Raw genomic sequence first — 14,773 nt, 5'->3', positions numbered from 1 at the left:
CTAATTGAATAATGGACTGTTGAGACCAATTAAACAATAGCAAATTAATTAAATCCTGAACAATGTTTACGGTGAATGCAAAAAATTTAAACAAAACAAAAAAAAAAAAAATGGTGAAAAAAACTTAAAACGGGCCACTAATTGACAACCATAAAGCGAACTGGATATGCGCAAGTTTAGCGGGAAATGGTAATGTGGCGGCAACGAGTTGTAATTGCAACAAAAGTAAGGCGAGCACTAACAGCAATCGCACTAACTAACAATAAAAACAACAAAACTTCAAAGTCGGCTAAGTACGTAAATGTGAGATTTGCAGCTGCAAAAACAAAAACACAAAAAAAAGTTATCCACCAACGGATCAATTAGCAATGCACGTAAAGGCATAAAAACTAAAAAGCAAAATAAATAGAAACAAAACAACTCAAAATAACTGACAAATGCATTCCCAATGCGCCCCGAAGCAAATATGGAACACGTACCACCACTTTGTTGTCTGTCCTTTGTACTTTAAGATTTGTAAAAATGCATAATTATTGAGATTTTTATGATTTCATTGCAAATTTTTACAAATTGCTAATTTGTTTTTACAAATCACTGATTGGGTGATTTAGTTGCACGCTCGTGTGAAATCTGAATGGCACTTAGGTGGGAATATTTCTAGTGCAACAATGAAGTTGTGAGAGAAATTTAACTGTGGGCGGAGGAAAGATTAAGGCCATAATAGGTCATCCGCTTTACGCCCTCATTTGATGCCTAATGATTTCTATTTGCTCCCAAACATCAAAAATAAAATGCGAGTTCAAGGTTTTTCAGCGCTTCAAGAGGCGGCCTGTGCCTTTAAATAGCTCATTTTGGAAGTATTCAGCTCACTCAAATCATGAACCATTCTTTTACTTGATGCGAACTCAACAAATGCTAAATGTGTGCCACCAAACGAGCTACATACTGAGTTACTCACAACTCAAGAACCAATGCCTAATACAAGGTGAAGTCGAAACTAAACAAGGCTGAGCTAAATTAGAAACGACAGGAGCTTTGTTCTGATAACTTCGAGTTTATTTATTCAAAATAGTGCCCTCTGGCCTCGATACGCAATTTTGCGCGATATAAAAGCTTTTCGAAAAAGTGTTTCAGGATGTCGGTGCAAGCCTTTTGGATGGCCTCTACGGATGCAAAACGTTTTCCTTTCATGGCCAAATGCAGTTTTCCAAATAAGTAGAAGTCACATGGGATCATATCAGGTGAGTGATTGTTGGTTAAAATGCGGTTTTTAGTCAAAAAATCAGTCACAAGAGTGGATCGATGAAATGGTGCAGAATCATGCAATAAGCGACAGCTTCCTCCTTCGCGGTATTCAGAGCGATTTCGATGAATGCGATGCTACAAACGCTTCATAACGCCAAGATAGAAAATTGCATTGACGGTTTGCCCCGTTGGCACGAACTCATTGTGGACAATTTCTTTGGAATCGTGAAAACAAATGAGCATCGACTTGATTTTTGACTTCTCCAAACGCGATTTTTTGGGTGTTGGCTCGTCTGGGGCCTTCCATTCGGCACTTTGACACTTAGTTTCAGGTTCATGTTGGAAACACCACGTTTCATCACCAGTTACAATGTTGTAGAGGCAGTTCTCGTCTTTTCTCATCTCTTTAATGAAGTCTTTCGAATGCTGAACTCGGAGCAAGTATTGGTCCTCAGTTAAAATGCGATAAATCGATGTTTTGGAGATATTCCACTCCGATTCCATGAATTTCAATTATGATTTCGGTTTATTTTTGATAAATTTACGAACAATTTGGATGGAGTTTTCGGTGATTACTGATTTTGGACGGCTCGTACGTTCATTGCCATTTATGTCCTCACAACCATCTCTGAAACGTGAAGCCACTCATGAACTCTGACACGAGATAGACAATCATCGCCATACATTTTTTTTCATCAATTCAAATATTTCGGTAAACGTTTTACCGATTTAAAACAAAATTTGAAACTAGCTCTTCTTTTGAAACTCATTTTTGTACCGATGGCACAAGCAAAATGACACTTTAGACGCAATAACTTCGCTTCTACTGACCGAATGTCTCCCAGCTTTCACTGGAAGTCAGCTAGGGATATAACTTCCAACGCACTAACTCATTAAAAAGATGGCGCATTCGAAAACATTTGTATTTTGGACTTCGCCTTGTATTTGAAAGTCAAACAAAGCTCACACTTGTCGCAATAAATGATAATAAAATATTATTTTTTACCAAAAGAAATTCAATAAAAACATGCAACGTGCGGTAAATGGAAACGAAAGGACAAATCAAGTGTCTAGGCACTTCTAAGACCAGTTAACTCTTTGAGGTCAATAGATGATCTACCGCTAGTATTTGGCCGAACTGAAGGGACCTACAGTTTTCTGCTGCCTCCCAACGGCAGGCGGTTTTTATGAGGAGCTTTTTCTCGGCAATGCAACAATTTAAATACGTAGGCGTAATGCTTTAATCGGGGGAGGAAATGTAATGCGGTTTATAAAGTCTCAAAGATTACGGTGGTATGGAGCGAAAGAACAACCAAAAAAGTATTTGAAACAAGCCCTGAAGAAGCGAGAAGGAGAGGCTGCCAAGGAGACGATAGTTGCAAGATTTAGAAGACAATATTCGAAAGATGAAAATCTCACAACATCGTTTAATGTCATTCCTCATAAGAAAAAAAAATTGGTTGTTTCATCTTTGGGAGGTTTAACTTTATTATGACATCCATTAAAACACCACCGTAGCATTGGGGGAACCCTAGACTCTCAAATCCACAAACGACCTTCCTAATTTTTTCTTTTTCATTTAATTTTATTGTACGGAGATGCACAGCAAACGCTTCATTATTCAAAGCTTTACACATTTCTTTGCAAACATCTACTAGTAATATATTTTCTCCGTAAATCCACGTTATACATTGTTCTTTTTCGTTAACCGCTTAATCCATTTTGACTGAGTTTAACAGAGCACGTCAGTCGTTTATTTCTTGTGCTAACCAGCGCCAGTTGGACACACCAAGTGAGGCAAGTCCACCTTCACCTAATCTTGCCAATGCAAAGGAGGCCTTCGTTTTTGTCTGGCTCCATCCTCAGGATACGTGGTTACGATACTGCATCGAATACTTTCAGAGCCGGAGCGTTTGTGTTCATTCGTACGACATGACTTAGCCAAGGGAGCCGCTGAATCTAAATTCACTGCACTATTTCCATGTTTGCCTATAGCTCATACAACTCAACGTTCCATCGCCTACGATATTTGCCGACACCAATGCGTAAAGGTTCATAAATCCTCCGCAGAATCTTTTTCTGCAAGGACTGTCTTATCAGGTGATTACCACTCAATTCCCTACTGAGTCCATATCATCGTTTATTGGCAAATATATTCTTCTTATTATTTGGTCCATAGTGATACCAAGTGTTAGTATGGAGGGGTTATTGTATATTATATTTTTTCTTTAATACACAGTTTGGATAATTTAAATAGGCTGCTCATTTTTTGATCTGCCACATTTGCGAAGGTTGAAAATGATGTAGAACCTAGCGGTAGGAGAGGAGGTATTCCAGAGTTCCTCACGCGCTGACTTCGTTACATATTGTGCATGTGTCGTTCTGCACTAGCTTTGGTTTGGTCCAATGCGATGGAGTGTCCAGCCAGTATCCCCACTACAATCTAACCGTTGTTTGCAGCGCAGTGGTTGTATACGGGCCGTGATAGTATAGCGCCTACTTTGACTAACATATCCACTTTTTCGTTTCCTTAAATCCCCTTGTGTCCTGGAATCTAGTAGATGGGTTGTTTCTCAGTTTCTAGCTTTTCTATTCCGTTCCGGCATTGTCGTACGCAGTGTGAGCTTGTCATTACAGCTGTTTTTGCTTTGAAGGCTGTTTGGCTGTAAATGTAAAAGTTTATTTGAGAGTGTGGAGGAGGGTTCTCTATCACTAAACCTGCTGCTTTTCTTGCTGCGTAGACCTCAGGTTGGAGTACAGTGCAGTAATCCGGTAATTTGCATGACTGTTCGTATCCTAAATCTGAACTGAATACTGCGGCTCAAACACCCGCTTCCATTTTGGAACCTTCTGTGTGTATATTGAAAATATGGTGTGCTGAAATTTGTGCTTTTGGCATGCGTAATTTTCTAATACTACCTTTGATTCCTGTTGAATTAGCTTGAGGAATAACGCACTCCGACTTAGCGGTTCAACCTCTGCATATCCGGCTATGGCCATACGACTTTTGAACTAGTTGTCAATGGCCTAAGTTCAGACTTCTTTGCCGAACTTTTTGCTACTAAGTCTATTGGATGAAGGTCAAGTGTCTTGTCCAGTGCTGCCGTAGAAGTGGTGCGCATTGCACCCGTTATACACAGCTATGCAACTCTTTGTACTTTCTCCAATTGTTAGTCTATGTCTTATTGTTCTAACTTGCCTACCATACTAGAAAGCCATAGAGCATTATTGTAAATCCAATGCGCTGTGTAAATCCAATGCGAAAGTCGTGCAGATAAGCCCCCTGCCTTACTTACCATTTTTCGTTAAGCGTATAAGGCGTTAAGTGCTTTTCGTTTGTTCTTCCTCATTGAGCTTCCACTTTAGTTTGCTATCCAACATTACTCCGAGATATCACTTAGTATATGTCTTAACCTGTAGTGTGATGTATTCGGCCAAACTAAAGGTAGTGCAGAACGACACATGCACAATATGCAACGAAGTCAGCGCGAGAGGAACTCTGGAACACCTACTCTGCCACGGCTAGGTTCTACATCATTCTCAACCTTCGCAAGTGTGGCAGATCAAAAAATGAGCAGCCTACTTAAATTATCCAAACTGTGTATTAAAGAAAAAATATACAATAACCCCTCCATACTAACACTTGATATCACTATGGACCAAATAATAAGAAGAATATATTTGCCAATAAACGATGATATGGACTCAGTAGGGAATTGAGTGGTAATCACCTGATAAGACAGTCCTTGCAGAAAAAGATTCTGCGGAGGATTTATGAACCTTTACGCATTGGTGTTGGCGAATATCGTAGGCGATGGAACGTTGAGCTGTATGAGCTAAAGGCAAGCATGGAAATAGTGCAGTGAATTTAGATTCAGCGGCTCCCTTGGCTAAGTCATGTCATACGAATGAACACAAACGCTCCGGCTCTGAAAGTATTCGATGCAGTATCGTAACCACGTATCCTGAGGATGGAGCCAGACAAAAACGAAGGCCTCCTGTGCATTGGAAAGATTAGGTGAAGATGGACTTGACTTCACTTGGTGTGTCCAACTGGCGTTGGTTAGCTCGAGAAATAAACGACTGACGCGCTTTGTTAAACTCAGTCAAAAACGATTAAGCGGTTAACGAAGAAGAACAATGTATAACGTGGATTTAAGCCCATTCTTTGCATCACAAAAGTTAATTTGACTTGAAATGGTGACTTCTATTTCTTGGAGAACAGTACTAAGTCCTTCTTCTCAGAAATTTAGTTCGATTAAAAAAAAACAGCAAGTAAGTTAGCTACGCCATGCGTGCAATACACAGATTTTCTGTTAAAGAAGACTGATGATGGAATTTACATATGTCTAGAAATCCCATACCACTAAGTTCTTCTATGTTAATTTTAAACCGAAATCACAATATTTTGTTAAGTTCGATATCAAGTCATTTGCATTTCAAATGCTTCAAATATCTGACAACAGTGAAACCACATAAAAAATGATCTATAAAGAAAATGCGACCTACATAAAAGGCGGTGTGGGGCAGGATAACATGTGTCGGGGTCTATCAGTCCGTATATATACAAATATGCCTATACTTGTAATAAATTGAAAGGAATGCATAAACAAATTTACCATTGCTAGCTGAGTGGCAAGCGCTATTGTTGCCTGGCTGCTCGCCACAGGGGTAGAAAAGTTTCCCAAAGACAACCGATGGAAAGACACCTACTGTGTCTGGTAATTGCATAGAATTTCCGATATGAAAGTTCACTGCATAGATTTGCGCAGCTACTCCATTGTTAATGAAACTGAAATTGAAACCATTTATGGAAATAATTGCTAGGGATCATTCAATAAACACTGCCCATTTCACCAGTAGGCGGAAAACACCTCCTTTCTGCCCGTCCCATCATTCAGCTCCTTATCGGCAAGACCAGCAGCGGCTGCTTGGAATTTCGCATTAAAAAATCACTAAAAAAAATGCTGAAAAAAATAATATTCGCACACTTCTTCCAAGCTGCATGCAACGTTTTGATTGTTTTTAATAATAAAACCAGGTATCCATTATCGCAAGTAATTACAATAATTTTCGGACCCACCCAGGCACGCGTAATTGCAATGCAAATTCGGGTGATTAACACAAAATTGCACACAAATTATTTTCAAATTTCGTAAATTTACGCCACGAACAGCAGCCGCAGACGCGGTGATTAATTTGCTGACCCAGTGACAAATTGCGTGCAATCAATAAAAAATTGGCCAGCGACAAGAAACGACACTTAACGACGAACGCATAAAAAATGGCAGTGCAGTAGAAGGTTGGAAAGTAGGAAATTGGGAGAGAGAGAGAAAAAAAACGAAAGATATGAGTGCAAAAGCAATGTGCAAGGTAGTGAAAATTCGAAATTGCCGAAAGCATCCATAAAAAGTAGGCGGACCAGAAGCCAGAAGGTGGCCCCTGCTGTTACTTGTTGTCAGACTTTTGTGTTGAGGCAAGCGTAAGCAAACGAATTTTTTTACTGCCGCACAATCAATTGTGGCAAATTGTGAGGTGGCAAGTTTGCCCGCTAGTGGTGGTCAAAATATTTATTAACGACGCTGGCAAACACCTGCTAATGATCGTGACGAGTGAAAAATTCGCATAGCAATAACAAGTGCGCGCACGCACACAGAAACACCTAAAACTGCATTGAATGCACTCGTGCACACATACACGCACGTAACTAAATGCGCATATGTGTTTGTATGTGCTTGCATAGGTGAGTGCATCACTGCCATTTACTGACTCTGCGCTGTGAGTGTCTCCCCCTCAACGCCCTGCCGCGTCAGCTGTGCATCACCAAATTATTGCATCCATAAACCGCCGTCAAATCTGACTCTTTGCGCCACACTCGCCCACTTACACTAACACCGACACACACACTCTGCCATGCAACCGGATCTGATGAAATTATAATCAATTAATGTTTGCGCGAGCGCATAAAATTACACACTTCCAGCCACTCTCTGACCGTGGCTGTGGCGCTGTTGCTGTGTCGATGTGGCTGTCGTTGGACCTAAGGCCAACGGCAAAACAGCAGCGTAATGCCGTAAAACCCACACACAACAATTGAACGACACAATAACCAAACAAACCGGCGAACCAAAGCAATGCAACGAAGGCATCCATTATCCTTTGGTTACGCGACTGACTGCCTGACTGGCTGACTGATGTGCTTTAAAGCGCTGAAACAACGGTTAATGCGTCAATTTGCTGGTTGGTACACACAAAAAGTAACAATGCAACTAAAGTTGCCGCCGTCGTCGTCACCGCACCACCGCCACCGTCGCCAGTCAACGCAATTTTAAAATTTAATTAAAATAAATTCAATTACAGAAAACATGGAAATCCATTAAGCAAATTATCATCATTACCAGCATTGTACAATAGTTGTTGTTGCTGTTGCTGTTGTTATGGTTTTCATTCTCATGTTACCGGCTGCACTTGCACACAACTCGCTGCACTCGCAAAAACTGGCTCCTGCCCAAGCGGCTCAAGATCGCCTTTTAATAGCGCCGTTTATTGTATACTTACACTTTTCCTGTAGTGCCGACGCTATTAGGCTGCGTGAAACACGGTTATGTGTGGCGGCATGCAACATTGTTTTGCGTCGCTGTAAAATGTTGCCAAATGTGTGGTGTTTATATAACAAATTAAATCAAATTGATTTTTAACATTTTTCGTTTTCGAATAATAATTTTTACTTATTTCACATCAGGGTGCCTTCAGAGCGTCAGGCGGATTCTTATGTTTGCTTCGCCACGCATCGTAATGTAGGGTCCTTAATAGTGGCATAACAGTTTTTGTATAGGGCGTGTGACAAATTGCGCCATTTTGTTGGCATCGTCAATGTTTAGCTGATTAATTTTTGGAAATAAAAATTCAGTTAGTGCTTGCCGTTCACTGTAACGGCAGCATCTTCCTCACTTCGAAAGAAATAATCACTGATGATGCCGCCAGTGCTTTATGAACTTCGCGAACAGACGATTCATGATGTCGTACCAAGTATTACCGAACAGAAATGCCAACATAGTTCGCTATTCCCTGTGGTCAAACCACGTGACGCAGTTCTTATCTGGACACGGGGGATTCAGAAATTAACAGATGGGTTGAAAAGTTCTGGGCCTGACACATAGATGGCACTAGTTTTATTGCATTCACCTCTTTTTCAGTTATTACTAACCTCAAAAAGACAGCTGTTAAAATTTCATAAAATTGTATTCATTAGTTCGTGAGTTATTAAGCTAAGGGTGACGCTCCTTTTGATATTTTCCAAACTATGGATCCAAAAGAGTTTCGTGTTTTAATTTTATACTGCTTCTTGATGGTACATACACCATTTAAGCGAAGCCATGGCTTGAAAATTGGTTTGGGTCCATCAGAACAACAATAAAACAACAATAAAATGAGGGCTTGCTGACTTCAAACGTGGTCGAAGAGACACCGACGGTGCACAACGTCCAATAGACGATGGACGTCCAAATGAGGCGGTAACACCTGAAAACATCAAAAAAGTTCCCAAAATCATTTTGAATGATCGAAAAGTGAAGTTGCGTGAGTTAGCTGACATCGTAAAGATATCAAAAGGACGAGTTGGCTTGACGTTGCACGAGAATTTGACTATGAGAAAGCCCTCTTCAAAGTGGGTGCCGCGTTTGCTCACTGTTGACTAAAGGCAAGGATGTGGTGATGATTTTGAGCAATGGCAAAAGCATATATATACTTGAATTGAACATCGAATTCCTACCACATCTACCGAATTCGCCAGATTTAGCTCCCAGCGATGTGTTTTCTTTGCTAGGCCCGGGACTTTTCAGTCCATGTGTTACATGCATAGGTTCGAGTACGATGACAGCCCTACTGCCCTGTGTGCATCAATGCAGAAGAAGACGCGGAACATGTCAATTTCCACTGCCCACACTTCGAAATGCAACCGATGTAGTTGAGTTCATATTGGAGTCAGAAGCAAAGTGGCAGGAGGTAGCTGCGTATGTTAGTAGGATTCAAAAAGTTACATTAGATACATTGCGCAAATGAGAGGCGATAGCCTGTAGAAACTGACGAAGCTATACGAGTATTCAAAGCTAACCAACCCTGCGAAGTAGTACGTTGAAGCAGTTCCGCAGGGAGAGTGGTGGAAGTGACGGAGTAGAGGGCTTAGCACGCAGGTGTACTCTTTCGCACGTCCAATTCAATAATACCTCAGGTCAAATGTTTGCACTATGAATCGTGGATGCCATCTATGTAGACGTCATCTATGTAAGATCACCCATCCGTTCAAAAATAAAAAGAAATGTGAAAGCATAGTTATCAATACTGGTAGTTCCTCATGCAGCGAAAAAAAAAATTATCCGATATTTGCATTTAAATACTCGTTCATGAGCACTCATCTACTGGTGTGCACTGAGAAAGTTAGCGTAGTATCTTCAGTGGCAAAAAGCATTTTGGCTTTTAAGCAAATTTGTATAAAGCATCGTAAGCCATAAACGGTTGGCATGAGTCGTCTAGGCCTTCAAACCCTACAAATCTCCGTGAGTAGACGAAATATTTCTACGAGACTGTAAGCGTAGATACTTTGAATGCTGCTTACGAAAATCTATAAATCAAAAATAAACCTAATTTGCATTTCTAACGAGTGAACTATGTAAGGTACGGATGGTATTTGCACCCAAAAAGGACAGGACATCTCGTGCAAAGCTAAAATAAATAAAAATAAATAATTGGCGCGTACACTTCTGTTAGGTGTTTGGCCGAGCTCCTCCTCCTATTTGTGGTGTGCGTCTTGATGTTGTTCCACAAATGGAGGGACCTACAGTTTCAAGCCGACTCCGAACGGCAGATATTAATACGGCAGATCAAAATACTTCAGTTTTATAAGCGTTCCCTCTTTTTTTGTAAGGCTTAGGTGAGTCTAAGATGTAGTTGTATAAAGAAGACGACGTTCAAATAGTGATAACGTCACAAAGAACCAGCACGTGTACTAGGTTGTTCAATAAGTTTTGAAGTTCGATAGGAATAGCGAATTTGCATGGTTTGAAATACACTTTATGATTCAGTATAGTCTCTCTGAACATCAATACCTTTGTCCCAATGCGATTCCATTTTATGAATTCCATCGCTGAAGTGAGAATCTGGCAGGGCTGCAAAATGCGCTTTCACTGCTGTTATCTGTCTCATCATTTGGTGAAAAACGCTTTCCAAGCATGCATTTTTTGGGTCTGGAAACAGATGGAAGTCAGGGGCCAAATTTGGTGAATACGCTGGATGCTCGAACAATTCGAACTTTAATTCAAGGATTTTAGCCAATGCCAAAATGCTCTTGTGACTCGGGGCATTTATATTAAAAAATAGCATATTTCTTTGAATATCAAAATCAAACACCTCTGTTTGGAAAACTCTATATATTCTTAAAACACATCCGTGGATCCATGATTAGTTTAATTTAGATTTAACAGCGTCTTTCTTTGTGCCACTATCAAGTTTCTACTCCAGGTGGGAGGGGAATGGGCACCTGAGGAATTTCTACTTGTTAGGACAAGCATTCCTTCAGAAATGAAGAATAACTGCGTAGGTAAATATATGGCCGGTTGCATTTCTCAAGGGGCCGTACTCCTCTTCTTACTATGAAATCTAATGTATTTGGCGTGTTTGAATTTGTTTCATGAACTGTTGCAGCTTAGCCAGAGATACTCGATCGTGATGGTTTTTCTGACGCATTCTGAGCCATTTTTCCGCTTCACACCTGGTCCTCACATGACTCGTTAAGAAATTCATTTATAAGTGGATGTTCATATGTAAATGCGTATTGCCCGTTGAAAATAATAAGATGCTTGTTTCTATTAAAATCTTAATGTGTTGCTACTAACTGGTTTTCGCTCTTCCAAATAGAGTTCCATAAATTTTGCCTCATTTAAAAGATCTTCTCGTTAGATACACCTACACACTTGCTGCCGTCAGCGCATTCCCAACTTTGATGACTTAGTTGTTAGTACATAATAAAATATTTCGTTTATTTCTTGCTTGATTGCAGCATTTTTGTATCCGCTTTCAAGCTATTTGGCCTTAACTGTATGCAGGCTGACGTGAAAAAAATACTAATGATTTACATAAAAATGCATAAATAGCCGAAAATCGATTTCTGTTTGTGTTTTTTCGTTTGCTTCATTGCCAATCCAACACCTTTCCTTGCTCACGACGTTCACGCTGCTGCTGCTGCTGCTGCTAAGCTTTCTTGTCCCTCTGTGCTTAATTTTATAGTCGATTTTATTAATTAAAAATACATTGTCGTATACATTGTTTGTTGTTATTCTTCCCCGCACTCTCATCGTTTTTCATGGTTTGGGGTTTTTTACTGTTTTTGTTGCTGTTTTTTGCTTTGTTGTTGTTTTTCTTTCTTCTTTTTTGTGTTAAATTGGTTTCATACTTAATTTAGAGAACATCACTTTTTCGGCTGATCGAATCGACGACGATTTCTTAATGAAATGTGTAGGCAGGCATGAAATTGAAATATTTTAAATCTCTTTCAATTTAAATATTGTATTTTGTGGTGTTTCTGTGTGTGTTGTTGTTTGATGCTAATCGCGCACAGATTATCTTATTAGTGACAAGATTATGCTGCTTAAGGCATTTGCTGTCAGCTGCCTTGTTTTTTCTTATCCATTAAAAAATTGTTGATTTTACGTCGGATGCATTCACATCTTTTGCCTCTTACTTGGTGATAAAGTTTTTATGCCATTTTAATGTGTTAACATGGCTTGGGTACTTGTAATCGTGAAATGGGTCAAAACAAACGTAGTATTAAAAAACGCAGAAGTGACATTTTTATTGAGTTTAGTTCACTTGATTACGTTTGCTTTTTTGATACACAATTTTTAAGTTTTCATTTCTCATTTATTTCTGATTTTTATTTTTATTTTTTGTTTTAATTGGACACGTGGTTAACAATCAGATGCCAATAATAGCTGTTATTTGATCTTTCCAATTCGAAAATGTTGACCACAGATCAAAGACTAAATTTTTAAATCATAGAAGTAATTTTGAAGAAAAACGCAAATGTATTTCAGAAAATCATAAAAAAATTTCGAAAAAATTTGAATACATTTCAGCTATTTCATATGTATTGGGATTTTCTGAAATATATTTTGTCTTTTCGGAAATTAAACAGTTTTTTTTCAGAAATAAAAAATAAAATAAATGATTGGCGTGTACACTTATGTTTGGGTGATTGGCCGAGCTCCTCCTCCTGTTTGTGGCTTACGTTTTGCTGTTGTTATTCAAATGGCGAGAATTACAGTTACAACAATTAATGGTTTTATATGATAAGCCTTTCCACAACTGAAATAAAGGGGTTTCCAATAACAGGTGCTCTTTTGAATAGCCCGCTATTTCGGTAGATGTCACTTTTGAAGCTGTCATTTTTTGATATTTGACAAGAAGAAACTACGCCATTAATAAAAATGGAACGATACACGCTTAAACAACGCATTGAAATTATTAAAATTCACTATAAAAATGGTGAAAATTGGGCAGAGACGGGCTCGTGAACTCGAACATTTTTGGGTCATCGTGAAGTACCTTGTCGGACCGCAATACAGAAATTGGTACAAAAACTCTTGGGATAAGTTAGTGATGTGAAGAATAAAACCCGTGCACGTCGCTCAAGAACAGCCGAAAATATTGCTGTTGTAGCCGAAAGTGTAGAAGAAAACTCAGGTTTGTCCATTCCTCGTCGTTCTTTGGAATTAGGCATTCCACAAACGTCATTACACCGTATTTTGCATAAAGATTTGTGTCTTAAGGCTTATTAAGTCCAGCTAACACAATAACTCAAGCCGGCCGATCATCAACAACGTCGTGTCTTTGGTGATTGGGTCGTTGAAATGCATGAACATGATCCGGAATCCCATCGAAAAATCATCTTGAGTAATGGGACTCATTTCCACCTCGGTGGCTTCGTCAATAAGCAAAATTGTCGGATCTGGCGCTCAGAAAATCCAAGAGTTATTGTTGAAAGGCCTCTCTATTCTCAACGTGTGACTGTTTGGTGCGGTTTATGGTCCGGCGGAGCCATTAAACCTTACTTTTTTGAAAATGAAGCTGGAGCAACATTACGGTGAAAGGATTGCGCTAACGAGAGATGATTAACGATTTTTTATGGCCGGAATTGGATGGTATTGATCTGGACAACGTTTATTTTCAACAAGGTGGCGCTATGTCCCACACAAGCAACGAAACCATTGATATTTTACTGACATTTGGAAAAGACCTCTAATAACACCTCTTATTGGAAAATCCTATATACTTCGAGATTTGCCATTATATGCCGAGGGGTGGCCGTTATTAGAAAAAACTTTTTCTATTATTCGTCTTTGTCATACACGGGGGCTCAACTCTACGTACTCCCGAATGGTGGTCATGGTAGGTCTACGGTAGCCGAAATATATTTGGATTATCAGCAATATATGTATTTGCGTTTTTCTAATACAACACATGGACTGAAAAGTCCCGGGGCTAGCAACGAAAATACCTCTTTTTGTTTGTTTAAGTTAGCTTTATTCATCGATGTAATATCCATCCAGAAGAACGCAATCATTTCAGCGAAACTCAAAAATTTCAATCCCACTTTTGTAGAACGATTTATCTTTTGCCTCAAAATGGGCCTCAGTTTCAGCGGTAACCTCTTCATTCGAGCGAAATTTCTTACCGGCGAGCCGTTTTTTTTAAATCCGCGAACAGCCAGTAGTCACTGGGAGCTAAATCTGGCGAATACGGTGGATGTGATAGGAATTCGAAGTTCAATTCATGTAGTTTTTCCATTGCTCAGAATCATCAACACATTCCTGTTTTTGGTCAACAGTGAGCAAACGCGGCTCGCACTTTGCACGGAGCTTTCTCATAGTCAAGTGCTCTTGCAATCAAAGCCAAAACATTCTTTTGATATCTTTACAATGTCACCTAACTCAAGCAACTTCATTTTTGATCATTCAAAACGATTTCGTGAACTTTTTTGATATTTTCTGGTGTTGCCGCCTCATTTGGACGCCCACTGCGTTGTGCATCGATGTCTCTACGACCACGTCTGAAGTCAGAAAACCATAGTTTTATTGTTGTTTATGATGGAGCGGAGTCCCCATAATACCGCTGAAGCAATTGCTTCGCTTGAACGGTATTTTCCCCATCAAGAAGCTAAGTAAAATTAAAACACGAAATTCTTTTTGATCCATTCTTTTGAAAATAAGAAAAGTAGCGTCACTCTTAGCTTAATAACTCACGAACGAATGAATACAATTTCATGAAATTTTAATAGCTGCCTTTTTAAGGTTATTAATAACTGAGTAAGAGGTGAATGCAATAAAACTAGTGCCATCTATTTGTCAGGCCTGGGTCTTTTCAACCCATCTGTTACAGTTGGAAAAAGTGTAGTCATAGAGAAAATGTAGGTCAAATATTTTTAATTAAGCCATTCTATATTTTTAATTCTACCCCTTCTTCTTCTAGTAGATGG

The 14,773-nt window shown here is 39.4% G+C and overlaps 1 protein-coding gene across 1 annotated transcript in view; it reads right to left on the bottom strand.

Moving 5' to 3' along the window:
• Positions 1-14,773, bottom strand: part of LOC128864085 (homeobox protein aristaless) — a 44,305-nt gene that overhangs the window by 22,208 nt on the left and 7,324 nt on the right. The gene's annotated exons all lie outside the window — the stretch shown is intronic.

The sequence above is a fragment of the Anastrepha ludens genome, chromosome 5, assembly GCF_028408465.1.
Source record: "Anastrepha ludens isolate Willacy chromosome 5, idAnaLude1.1, whole genome shotgun sequence".
Taxonomy (NCBI): domain Eukaryota; kingdom Metazoa; phylum Arthropoda; class Insecta; order Diptera; family Tephritidae; genus Anastrepha; species Anastrepha ludens.
This window is presented reverse-complemented; position numbering and strand designations above follow the sequence as displayed.